This window comes from Trachemys scripta, chromosome 25 (genome assembly GCF_013100865.1).
Source record: "Trachemys scripta elegans isolate TJP31775 chromosome 25, CAS_Tse_1.0, whole genome shotgun sequence".
Taxonomy (NCBI): Eukaryota; Metazoa; Chordata; order Testudines; family Emydidae; genus Trachemys; species Trachemys scripta.
In genome coordinates this window covers 4,695,771-4,708,896 of record NC_048322.1, presented here as the reverse complement: position 1 = coordinate 4,708,896, position 13,126 = coordinate 4,695,771, and the positions used below count along the sequence as shown (strand labels likewise).

At 45.9% G+C, this 13,126-nt stretch overlaps 2 protein-coding genes and 3 non-coding genes across 7 annotated transcripts in view; 4 read left to right on the top strand and 1 right to left on the bottom strand.

Annotated features, from left to right (window-relative positions):
* Positions 1-13,126, top strand: part of LOC117869997 (zinc finger protein 883-like) — a 929,932-nt gene that overhangs the window by 463,995 nt on the left and 452,811 nt on the right. The gene's annotated exons all lie outside the window — the stretch shown is intronic.
* LOC117870029 (zinc finger protein 501-like) overlaps positions 1-13,126 on the bottom strand; it is a 561,112-nt gene that overhangs the window by 403,936 nt on the left and 144,050 nt on the right. The window lies entirely within an intron of this gene.
* On the top strand, positions 731-802 carry TRNAC-GCA. The gene has a single exon. It is a non-coding gene; the product is annotated as a tRNA-Cys (tRNA).
* Positions 5,846-5,917, top strand: TRNAA-UGC. Its single transcript has one exon. It is a non-coding gene; the product is annotated as a tRNA-Ala (tRNA).
* On the top strand, positions 9,224-9,296 carry TRNAL-GAG. Its single transcript has one exon. It is a non-coding gene; the product is annotated as a tRNA-Leu (tRNA).

The window sequence follows — 13,126 nt, the reverse complement described above, 5'->3', positions numbered from 1 at the left end:
TCTCCTAATATCCAACCTGGATCTCCCCCACTGCAACTTGAGACGATTGCTCCTTGTTCTGTCATCTACCACCACTGACAACAGTCTAGATCTAGCCACTTTGGAACCCCCTTCAGGTAGTTGAAAGGAGCTGTCAACTCCCCCCTCATTCTTCTCTTCTGCAGACTAAATAATCCTAGTTCCCTCAGCCTCTCCTCGTAAGTCCCCTGCCCCCTAATCATTTTTGTTGCCCTACCCTGGACTCTCTCCAATTTGTTTCTGTAGCGGGGGGGGGGGCGAAAACTGGATACAATGCTCCAGATGTGGCTTCACCAGTGCCAAATAGAGGGGAATAATCATTTCCCTCGATCTGCTTCTAATGCTCCTACTTATGCAGCCCAATATGACCAGTTACCCATATTGAATGCAGACACAGCAATATTTGATAAATTGGTTACTGTCCATTCAGTAGGTTATTCCCTACTTATTCATAAATAATGAAGATGCTCTAAGTGGATGGGAGAGAGCTGTCCCATCCATGTAATTAATCCATCTCCCGAGAGGTGGTAGCTATATCAGTAGGAAAAGCTATGTCGGTGGGTGTGCAAGGTGGTGTCTACATGTATATATAAAGTTTAAGCAAACCCCATTCTTAAAACCACTGTGGTCTGGGAACAGAAAAGGAGCTCTCTGAGGCAGGGCCTGTCCTTCAAAATCCTTAAGATCACTGACTAGCCTATGCAAATGTCATGGGGGTACAGCTCAGTGGTAGAGTGTTTGACTGCAGATCAACTGGTCCTTGTTTCAAATCCAAGTGTCCCCTTAGAAGCCTCTTCCTTTAACAAAAATAATTGCATATCCATTTCTATTATGTTCAGGAGTTCCACTGAATAGGGATGCCTGAAATCAATGGAAACACTTAATATTTTCCTATGCAAATGCATAAAAACCTAGCAAACATGTCCCTCAGCTTAAATCAGTTCCAATCCTCTAAGTGTCTATTTTATGTTTTCATCAATTAAACAAAGGCACATGAAGACACATTTGCAGGTCCTTGGCCTCCATGGGCTACAATGTGTAGAAGAAAATGAACCACATCAACTTGGGAGGAATGGACTAGTCTGTATTACATTTGGTAAGTAAGTTGCCATTGGGACTGAACATTCTACTGGCGGTGGACAGGAACCTCTTACAAAAATAAAATAATCAAGTTTTACCAAACTACCTGTTACACATAGAATCCTCTTTTTGTGCATACAATATAAATTGGGGCTCTAATAAATGTCAACCTTCCTTTAACACAGATCGTTGTTCCTTGTAACTTTCAGAAGCATTCAAATGGCAGCTGTTTAAAGGTAATGTGCTTCTAGTTCATGATCAGCAGCAGAGTCTCTGTAAGTTTACCAACCATAGAGCTGGTTGTGTCTGCATCTAAGTAACTGCAGAGATAGTGTAGTACCAGGTAGTTAATTGCACAGTCTCACTTTCTGGTCTCATTGATCATTTGGGTAGAAACAGCAATGGTTTGGTGGTTTTTGTTTTCCCCCCCTTCATTTTCTCCTAAGGAATGTGTGATCTTGACCATGTTATTTTAAGTTCCCTGTGGGTCAGGAAAATTCCATCTCCTTGAAATAGATGGGTAAGTGACCTGTTTGTATAACCTAAAATAAAGGAGCTTTTGTAAAGCAGTTTCATCTTTAAATATGCTGGGATAAAAATTGTAAATACTAAATTCCACAGCCAGACACCAGGCCAGGATCAATTGATGGGGCCAGGATCAATTAATTACAGAAGAAACAAACTCTTGGGAAGTAGATGTAATTTGTCCCCAAAGCTTTCTTTGTTTTCATATGCTACCAGGGATTCTCTTCTAGAGGGCAGAGTTAAGGTTATCTGGGCATGTACCATTGCTCTGTATTCCCTGTTTTTCCAGAGTTTGAGTTTTACTGAACTTGATGTTCTGGAAGGGTAAGAGATATTCACAGTAAAAGTTAACTCCATGTTAACAAAGGCTGTTGTTAGTGATGAATAATGAGACTAATCTCTCACTGCGGTAACTCCAATGACTTCAATGTACTCTTTCCCCATTTCTAGTTCCAAAAAAATAAGCAAATTAAAACAACCTTGAGAACTAAAATGCTGTGAGAAAGTGGAAGTTTTAGTAGCTCAAATAATTCAGTTTCTTCTGGGTCTTGTGTGTATGTAAATGGCACAACCCATTAATTTATAAACACATCTTTCTTAACTTCTTTAAATATTATGTAGTACATTAACTATATCAAGTGGGTTGTTCCATGCAGTGAGGTTTTCATGCATTGCCCCAAATATATTTTTCATATTATGTAAATGAACACAACTCGTTGAACACAAAATTGTGTATTTCATGCTGTGAACTGTGTCGGTAGCTCAGATTCATAGGTTTATTCTCTCTCTCTCTCTCTCTCTCTCTCTCTCTCTCTCTCTTTCTCTCTCTCTCTCTGTGAGGCATAACAAAATAATTTAGTGATGCTGAAAACATTCCCTTCTCCTCCAGAACTGCCTTGGAATCATATTCCCTTTGTAGATTAATCTGCCCCTGTGTCTCTACAAGGAAAATATAGTTTCTATGAAAAAGAAAACAATTTTTTAATTAAAGGGACTGAGACAGAATAGCCACATGATGGCGACACATCAGGAATGCAAAGCAACAGGTTCCTTGTTTGCACATTGATGGTGACAAGGGATTGAACTCGACTCCCCTCTTTTCACAGACACAGTTTTTTAATTCTTTGAGGTCAAACATAAGTTTAAATGTTGTACTTAATACTCTGCCTTGTAGCTTCAACAGCCACAAGATGAGTTAGTGCAGCCTAGAACTTGTTTCTGTGTTTAGGTGGTTTTCACCTAAACATTCAAGCAATTCACAGTAATGTCCCAAGCTCCCCAAGTCCCACTGATAGCTGAGCTCTTCCTGCCCATTGAGCCCAGCAGAGACAGTGGCTGGTGGGTGAATTTGTACCCAAATAACTGACAGAACCAAGCAAAGAGCAAAGAAATGTTTGCTTCAGTCAGTAGGTCTCTGTTTCTCTTGCTCATTCTCTCTCCCCTTCTCTGATAATGAGCAACGGTAAGAGAAGAAGAGGTTAAAACATGTGCTAGGTGTTAGCTAGGTTTGGATGACAAATTTAAAACTATCACAGCGCCCTCTAGTGTGACACTGACACTATCAGATTCGGACCTTTTATTGACACTCCATTAATAACTGTTTCCCTGAAGTACTTTGCTATGATTATTTCAATAGCTCCTACACCAATACCTGCTGCCCCTTCTGGCTGGTTCATTGCACTATATGGAACCTGCACCTAAAATTACACCCTTCCTGGGAGCAAGATTCAAAACTGGCCAAGGAAACCCCATTGGGTTTCAAGTGCAGCCCAGGCAGGGAGGTAAGGGGTAGGGTGACCAGACAGCAAGTGTGAAAAATCAAGACAGGGGGTCAGGGGTAATAGGCTTCTATAGACGAAAAAGCCTCAAATATCGGGACTGTCCCTATAAAATCGGGACATCTGGTCACCCTAGTAAGGGGACAGCACAAGGGGTCTCAGAGCTTCTCTTTTGTCACAGGGAGAAGGGATGGGGGGACTAATAGTCATGACTCCTGGGTTCTATTCCTGGTTGTGAGAGGAAAGGAGTGTCTAGTGGATTAGATTGGGAGGCCTAGGAGTCAAAGAGAAAGCATATTCCTTTTCAGCTTTATTGAACAAGAATATGGCTTCTCATTTCTTAGGTTCTGATGCCATCATGTGGCCATTTTATTTCACTTCTTATTGCTAAAATGTTTGGGTACTTTGCATAGAAACGTAATTTCCTTGGGAGAGACGGAGAAGTGGAAGATGTATTGCTTTAATCTTCTGAAAAATAGATAAGGATTAAATATTCCCTAGAAAGCTCAGTGCCAACCGTCCTCCCTCGCTGCTGCCAGTGAAGCTCAGTTCTGTCCCACAGCCCCAAGAACTGCTGGGTGCAAGTCTTAGCCCTGATGTGAAGTAAATGTAGGGGTGACTCTGCCTGCCTAGACTTTTCAGTAGAAAAATTTAGACACAACACCATGCCTGGTGAAGGAGATACAGATGTGTTGTTTGATTGTTTTTCTCATTTTAAATGTACTTGATCATTTTGATGGCAAAAATATTAGTATGAGAGCATGAGAAAAGGAAGAAACAGTGAAAATACCCATGGGAGAAAAGGGGTTTCTGAGAGATGGGATAGAGATGGAAATTTTTATGAAAGGGGGAGAGGCCAAAGTAGGGCCCTTAGCTGGAGCAAAGGGGGAGGTTTTTTGTGCAGTTTCATTTTAACCAGCCTCACATCCTGTAGTCCCTACTTCCCCACCTCCCCAACATGTGACCTAGAGCCTCCCCACTGGCAGAGCCACCTGTGACTCCTGAGACAGCCCTACTGGTCTGGCCCTCCTCCCCATTGCAAAAACTGCAGATCCCCAGCACTCCCTCTCCTAGCTGGATCCCCTGGCAATCAGAGCTCTTCGCAGAACTGCCATGGTTGCTTTCCTCGGTATCTGGTCAAGGATGGCTACCGGCTTCTCCTGAGAATGCAGCTGAGAAATGACTCGCCGTTCCCTGTGGGCTCTGAGAAGCAGGATGGGCCCTGTATGATAAAGTCCATGCAACATTCCCCTCTCATCCCAGCCCTGGTATGTCGCCAGTAGCCTGCTGTTCCCGGGTTGCAGCAAAGGATGTTTCCCACCATCCAGGAGACCCCAGCCTGGGACTAAAGTCGGCTTCAGGCTTCTCCTCTCTCCCTTCTTGGAATCAAGATCATGTTTTTACCATGAGTTAAAACAGCCCGAAGCCCCAGATGTCACAAGTTCCCAGTGTCTCCAGGAAGACAATTTGTAAATCCCAGATGAGTGGCGTTATATCAGTTCTCAGACTGAGTCCTTTGCTCATAATCCTGAGGATATTGTCCCACCATGGGGCCATTTCCCACCTCTCTTTCATACAGAAGCACAATTTTCTTTACACAGACACAGGAACAGCAAGATCTTTCTCTGTCTCTTGTGGAAAGCAGGGTGCCGAATTCCATGGAAACGATGGAGAAGCAGGGGGCCCTGGGCACATCCAGTCCTGGCAGTGAGATGTTCCCTCCTCTCTTTCTTTATGCTCCTGTTGTTATTTCATGGACTGTCTGGGATGGGGAAAAACCTGAGTTCACTCCAAGTGAAGGGGAAAAGAACCATGAAAATCTCAAGACCCAACCCCTGCTACCAGGATCACTGAGGTGCTGGGAATCTGTATGGGAAAGGGACTGTATGAATTGTCAAGGTGGGGAATGAATAACAATCTACAACAAGATCCACCTCATTAACCACCGACACAGGCTAATCCTGCTGCAGATAGAAGGGAAACTGGGAGTGATTCTTCGCTGTTCAGCCATGGAAACAGTGACCCAATTGCACCGCAGAGAATGTGCTGGGGAAAGCTGGACTTTACAAGCAGGTGGAACTAGTAGATCCTCAAAACACCTAGACCTCCCCCACACCACTTCTGCCACCTGGGTGAGGTGTTGAGCTACTGACAGTGTCCCCCACCACCATGACCTTACAGCAGGGGATTGCAGCACCCCCCCACCCAATGCAGGGGAGAGGGCTGATTGTATTTCTGCACCCTGATTCCAGGGCACAAACTCTTTCTGCCCCACACATAGAATGTGGCCCTGCTGAAAAGTGACCCCTATGAACAAGTAACTTCCAGGAGAGCATGATTAGTCCTCAGAGAAGGGAATGGGCTTCTCATGAAGCTTATAGGTCACTGGATGCTCTGGGAACAGGAGGGCTCTGAGTGTAACCCATAGCAAATGCAATGTAGCTGGGGATGTAGCTCAGTGGTAGAGCACATGCTTTGCATGTATGAGGCCCTGGGTTCAATCCCCAGCATCTCCAGGTTCATTTTTTCACCCTGCTGCTTTGCTCATACCCAGAGGGGATATGTCTCAACAGTCTCCCTGCATGAGTTTCAATCCTGCTCCGTGAGGGACAAGTGCCAATTGCATGGAAGGTCTGTGAGGGTTTACTGCTCCTAAATCACCTTGGTATGTTTAATATTCCCACCTGCTGTGCTGCTTGGGACAATGGTAGATGAGAAGGGCAAATCCTCCGGCATGGGAGGGAAAGGTCCCATCTGCACAGACTAAGAGGCAAGGAAACAGAGGGGCAGTGAGTGCACAGAGAGGAGACAGGTCAATGATTTACACCCAACAGGGGACACTGTCTTTTTGAGGTGAGTGTAGCTTGCTTCAGATGGTGCAGATGATAGATAGAAAAAAGGCTGGAGTCAATGACAGATGAGACCATAGAAGGGGAAGGGGAATGGCAGCCCCACAGGAGGTCCTGGGTGCTCAGATGCCCCAGTTATTGCACCCTGGCCTGTCGTAGAGAGAGAAAAGACACAGAGGGACCCAGCCCCCCTACAGTGATCCCATGGACAAGAACCTGGTTGGGAGTGGGGTGAAGGTTCCCTCTGGGCAAAGGGGAGCTGAAATCCCTCAGTGTCCTGCAATTTAAATGATGCAAGCTTCAAACCCTGCACGGGCGTCGGCTGAGATGCATCTGCAGAAGGTTGGGCTGGACAGGGGCGGCAGGTTTGTATAATTTTTGGTGGTGCCCAGAATGGGACCAAGTCCTGTCCCACCCCCCACCCTGCACACACCTGCCTAAGGCTCTGGGAGGAAGTTTGGGTATGGGAGGGAGAGGGATTGAGGTCTGGGAGAGAGTTTGGGTTTAGGGTCTGGGCTCAGTCAGGGCATTGGGGTGCAGGAGGGGGTTCAGGGGACAGGCTCTTGGAGGGAGTTTGGGTGTGGTTGTGGGGTCTGGGTTGGGGTAGGGGGTTGGGGGTGCAGGAGAGGGTGAGTGATGCAGCATTTACCTTGACATCTCCTGAAAGCAACCCACACACCCCTCTGGCAGCAACCCGTAAGCGGGAGGGCCGGGAGCATCTCTGTGCACCACTGCCCACAGACTCCACCCCCACAGCTCCCATTGCCACAGTTGGCAGAGTTGGCACTCGGGGCAGGGGGGAGCACATGGAGACCCCCCCCACCCCAGGGACTGCAGGGATGTGCGAGCCGCTTCCGGGAGTGGCATGTCACATGGAGTGAGGGTGGTGCAGGACAGAGCCATCTATAGTCAATTGTCCTGGTTAATGGGAGCCATCAAGATTCCAAACCACTATTAATGGCTGACACTTTGCATAATTACAACAGGACCTCAGAGTTATATTTCATATTTCTACTTTTAGATACAAGAATTCATAGATTCATAGACTCTAGGACTGGAAGGGACCTCGAGAGGTCATTGAGTCCAGTTCCCCGCTCTCATGGCAGGACCAAATACTGTCCAGACCATCCCTGATAGACATTTATCTAACCTACTCTTAAATATCTCCAGAGATGGAGATTCCACAACCTCCCTAGGCAATTTATTCCAGTGTTTAACCACCCTGACAGTTAGGAACTTTTTCCTAATGTCCAACCTAAACTTCCCTTGCTGCAGTTTAAGCCCATTACTTCTTGTTCTGTCCTTAGAATGATAGGTTCCAACAAATAGGATGAACACACACAATAGATTATAAGTTTTGTAATGATACAAGAGACCTTTTGCATTAAGCATGTTCCAGTTACATTATATTCACACTCATTAGCATATTCTCATAAAATCATATGGAGTGCAACGTCGAAGCAGGGAAAGGGTTTTAATGTGGCACCTGGGAGCAGTTGAATTTCATGTTCAGGCTCTGGTATGAGTTCCTCCAGGTTTCTCATAAACACACAAGGACCTTAGCAGGTGCTTTCGATACAGGAATGGCCCAGATAAGGTAAAGTGATGGGGATTGCATTTTCTCTTTTTATTTTTGTATTCCCAGTAACATTTCTGTTTGTGATTTCGTTTTGCTTTATATAACTGTGTTTTCTCCTGGATTTGATATTTAACTAAAAAAAGAATAAGGCCTTAGGGCACTGGTTGAAGGAGCAGGCTGGGACTAGGACTGCTAAGAGAGCTAGAGTAGCAGGTTTTCTGTATTGTTTCCTGCTCTCTTTTTCTTGACTAGTTTCTCTTCTGCACGAAATTTGCTTTTTTTAAATTTTGCATGTGAGCCTGGTTTGCATCAGACTTTTAAGACTGCAAGAGTGGGTAGGTTGATGAGCTGGGCCTTCTAGCATTCAGTTGGGAATGAGGTGGGGAACACAAACTGAGAGAAACAGTTGCTGGCCTGTGAGGAATGGCTTGGCCAGTGGCGTAAGTGGACCTTGTCATTACCTACAAGGTTGTAATGCTCAAGACCTATCTTTTGGATGCGGCGAATTTCCTCAGCCACGTATATCCCCCTGCTCCATGAGTGCTGCTGAGACTGAACACGATGGCCTTCCACTTCTTGTGGGGCAATAGGATGTCCCTACCTTGTCAGGAGAAGTGTGGCTTTTCTGCTGTATTAGAAGGGGGGGTTACACGTGGTGGGCTTTAAAGTCTTTTATGGCTCTACTTTTTTATTTTTCAATTTTCAGTGGGTGGCTGAGCTGGAGGGGAATGGCGGGGCAACCACAAAGAACACAAATAACTCTTTGGATATGGCCGTATTTTTTTTTTTTTAATCACACTGGGTGCAGTACCGGGTATGGGATGGCTGATGATGGTGGAAGGGGGAGGAGACTAGGAAGCCCCCCCAATGTTCTTCTACTCCCACTTTACATCCTACAGGATTTTCAGTGGGTGGCTAGGTGGAAGGTGCTTATAGGATGGCTTCTTCCGCAACAGTGGCCGCCCTCACCACAGCGGTGGCCACAGCAGCGAGGCCCCTCCTTCAGCTCAGTCTGAACAGAGGTCAGCGTACCCCTGGGTGAGACAGGCCAGTTTTAGGGAACTTCCTCTGAAGGTGAGCAACTGTCCCTAGAACTTACTGACAGGAGGTTTAAAGTATTTGCAAATGTGCATGGCCGGCATGTGCAGAGCAAAGGCTGCCCAGGGGCACTGTGTCAGGCTCTGGCACAGCTTGAGACAATGGACCACCTTCAGCCACCAGGTAACCGAGGATCTAAGGCAGGAATGGGGTGAGGAAGCAAGTCAAGCTGAGCAAGGCAGGCAAAAATTCATCTTGCCTAGGTGGGAGCTTGCAATGATGCCCTTTTTGTGTGCCATCGCTGACAAACACATCCCGGACAGAGAAGCAGCAGGCCAGAAAAGTGCTTTTTGGATCCTGAAGTAGCTCAGTCGGGAGAGCGTTAGACTGAGAATTTAGAGGTCCCTGGTTCAAACCCAGGCTTTGGCATGCTCTTTGGTCCCTTTATGTTCAGCAGTGGACTGTTTTGTGGAAGCGCAGCAGTGCCTTTACCTGCCATGAGTCCCTCATTTTGGGCTCCCAAGTAAGAAAAGACAGTGTGGATTTGTGCACCGAGTTGGCCCACCTGACCTTTCTTTCTTCTCTTGCTCTTTCTCAGCAAGGAGAAGAAAAAGAAGCTCTCCTTCAAGCTGGAGTCAGAAGGGCGATATAAGGATGACTTCCTGAGCGCCGGCTCCAGTCCTTTGCTCTACCAGCTGACCTATCAAAGGGTTGCCATGACTTTCTCCAGGTTAGCCCATTGGTATGTTCAGAATGGAGAGAGGTAACTAGTGGTGTTCCCCAATGGTCAATCCTAGGACCAATCCTATTCAACTTATTCATAAATGATCTGGAGAAAGGGGTAAACAGTGAGGTGGCAAAGTTTGCAGATGATACTAAACTGCTTGAGATAGTTAAGACCAATGCAGACTGTGAAGAAGCACAAAACTAAGTTATTGAGCAACAAAATGGCAAATGAAATTTAATGTGGATAAATGTAAAGTAATGCACAGTGGAAAAAATAACCCCAACTATGCATACAATAGGATGGGGGCTAATTTAGCTACAACTAATCAGGAAAGAGATCTTGGAGTCATTGTAGATAGTTCTCTGAAGATGACCAAGCAGTGTGCAGCGGCAGTCAAAAAAAACCCAAACAGAATGTTAGGAATCATTAAAAAGAGGATAGAGAATAAGATGAAGAATAACTTATTGACCTTATATAAATCCATGGTACACCCACATCTTGAATTCTGGGTACAGCTGTGGTCCCCTCATTTCAAAAAAGATATATTTGCATTAGAAAAGGTTCAGAGAAGGGCAGCTAAAATTATTAGAGTTTGGAATTGGTCCCATATGAGGAGAAATTAAAGAGGCTAGGATTTTTCAGCTTGGAAAAGAGGAGACTAAGGGGGGATATGATAGAGGTATATAAAAGAATGAGGGGTGTGGGGAAAGTGAACAAGGAAAAGTTATTTACTTGTTTCCATAATATAAGAAGTAGGGGCCACCAAATGAAATTAATGGGCAGCAGGTTTAAAACAAAAGGAGGTTCTTATTCACACAGCATTAATTTATCTGCAAAAAGAAAGAGGAGTACTTGTGGTACTTGGGCGCTTGTGGCACCTTAGATACTAACAAATTTATTTGAGCATAAGCAGGGACCAACCCTAGCTCCTGCCCCACTGTGCTTTTGCCCACAGCCCTTTTACAATCATTCCCTGGGGGGCCCCACAAAAATGTTTGACACTGGGCCAGCAAAAATTTAATCCAGCCCTCAAGGTTAAGGGTCTATTACAGGAATGGGTGGGTGGGGTCTTTTGGCCTGCAAGGGTGCAGCAGGTCGGACTAGATGATCACACTGGTCCATTCTGACCTTAAAGTCTCTGAGTCTAAAAGGGAGAGGGAAGTAAAGGAAAGTTTTTAAAAATAAACCAAACGTTGGAATACAAAGATGACTTCAACAGCTCACTGTATAGTCGCTCCCCTTTCTTCCTCCACTGTGTATTTAATGACCTACTGGGATTAGGGACATTGATTCTCTCATTCCATTGATAAACTGGTACAATGTGACTGAAATTAAACCAATTCCCAGCAGAGAAAACATCACATCACTGCATTGGCTGGGAATTGAAGCCAGGTCAACTGCTTAGAAGGCAGCTATGCACACCACTATACCACCAATACTTCTGGCAAAAGTTCCTCTCCTATATGCCACTTATGCTTGCCAAATGACTCACCCCCCCCCCCCGAGCTAAGGAGCTGGCTGGAGAGGCTGGAGGCAGCCTGTCAGTTGTGAGCAGAGCTAAGCTCCCAGAGTGACTGACAGATGGGGATATGGGCTCTACATCCCAGCCTGAGGTAGCACCAATCCCATTTATGCTCTCAGAGAAGGGAAATGAAAATCAATGACCATAATGACAAACTTTACCCCAGAAGGAAGGAGACAGCTCCTTTTAAAGCACATTCTGTGTTGGTTCCTGCTATGTACAGATGGTTTTATTGCTGTTGATGCCAATCCTTGGGCTCTGCCCGGATAAGGAACGATTCAGGCTGTCACTCAAGTGAAGAAGGGAGATGATTTTTTTGACAGGGACGGCTGCCTCGTTTTAAGGGTGTTTGTCTGTCACCTTTTAATCTAGTGGGTACTTGGTACATGCAGGTAGGCCCCGCTCCTGGGTCTTTCCCGAGGAAATAAAGTTTCTACACAAAATCCCAAAGCTTTTCACTGAAAGGAGGGAAAGGAAATGGCCACAAGATGGAGCGAGGACATAAGGAATGTAACACAACCCCGTTCTTAGGGGTAAGCCATTATTTTTTGTCAGGGTCCAAAATTATTAGTCAAGATCTAGTCAAGGTCCAGACTCCAGCATAAATAATAAAAAATAACAATAATGATGATAATAAGTAAATAAAAAGATTTTGGGGTCCATTCAAAAGCGATGTGGTCCGCTGTCTGCCTATTGATTACCCCACATTGACTCTGAGAGGTGATTTATCTCCACTCTCTTGGATTTGAAGAGCTGGTTAGTTTTACCCTTGGTATCCCACCAGGCTGAACAAGCCATGTTATCGATGATGACACTAGGATTGAAGGATTATATCGTATTATAAAAAACTGTAAATAAAAATGTCGTCTGAACGTGAGCGTTCTGTAATGAAAGGCTGGTTCCCCCAGTGGAGTTCCAAATGCTCTGCTAGAAATGCCCTCTGGGACTTCAGCACTCCCCAGCAGGAGTGAAAGGAGAAGCCCCCAGCACTGCACTTAGCTCCAGGCTGAATCATCGGGGGCGGGGAATTGACTTCTTTGCTGCTGAGAACAGAGCCAGGACAGTTCTCTGGGAATGAAGGTTCCCAGCCTGACCCAGCTGCTTCATTGCCCCCTGGAGCCCTGCAGGCTTAGACTGTCCCTGAGGCTAGGCAGCTGCTCAGTGAGCTCTTCTGGTGTCTCTGGCAGTGCAGGAATATCCCACTCTAAGGGCCTGAGTTCAGCCATCAGGAAAGGCAGCAGCTTTGCTCCCTCCTTCTAAACAGAGCTCCAAGGCCGTGGTTCTGAACCGGGGGGGGAACGAGGAAGATTTGGGGGTCCGCCAAAATAAACCAGAAAGCAGGGCCGGCATTAGACTCACTGGGGCTCAGGGCAGAAATCTGAGCTTGGGAATAAAGGCAGCTCTGGGCTTTCCCTCTCTCCCTTCCTGAGAATAAAAGTCATGAAGCCTCTTGGGTCTGAATTAATGTCCCATTTCCCACTATCTACTCAAAAGAAACAAATGTTTCTAACCCAGGTGAGTGGAGTTAATTCAGTTCTCCCCCCACTGCAACTTGAGACCATTGCTTCTTGTTCTGTCATCTGCCACCACCGAGAACAGCCCAGCTCCATCCTCTTTGGAATCCCCGTTCAGGTAGTTGAAGGCTGCTATCAAATCCCCCCTCATTCTTCTCTTCTGCAGACTAAATAACCCGTTCCCTCAGCCTCTCCTCATAAGTCATGTTCCCCAGACCCCTCATCATTTTCATTGGCCTCTCTCTAATTTGTCCACATCCTTTCTGTAGTGGGGGGCCCAAAACTCAACACAGTTCTCCAGATGTGGATTCACCAGTGCCGAATAGAGGGGAATAATCACTTCCCCCCCTTTAGGGCTATTGTGATTCAGAGAGCTATGCTATAGGGTGCCTTCCCTGCGAGAATTTGACAGGGTGGATCAACATAGATGCACATTGTGACCCTTCTCATGGAGCTGAGGGCTGTGAGTTTCTTTGTTGCCACCTGCCACTAGAAA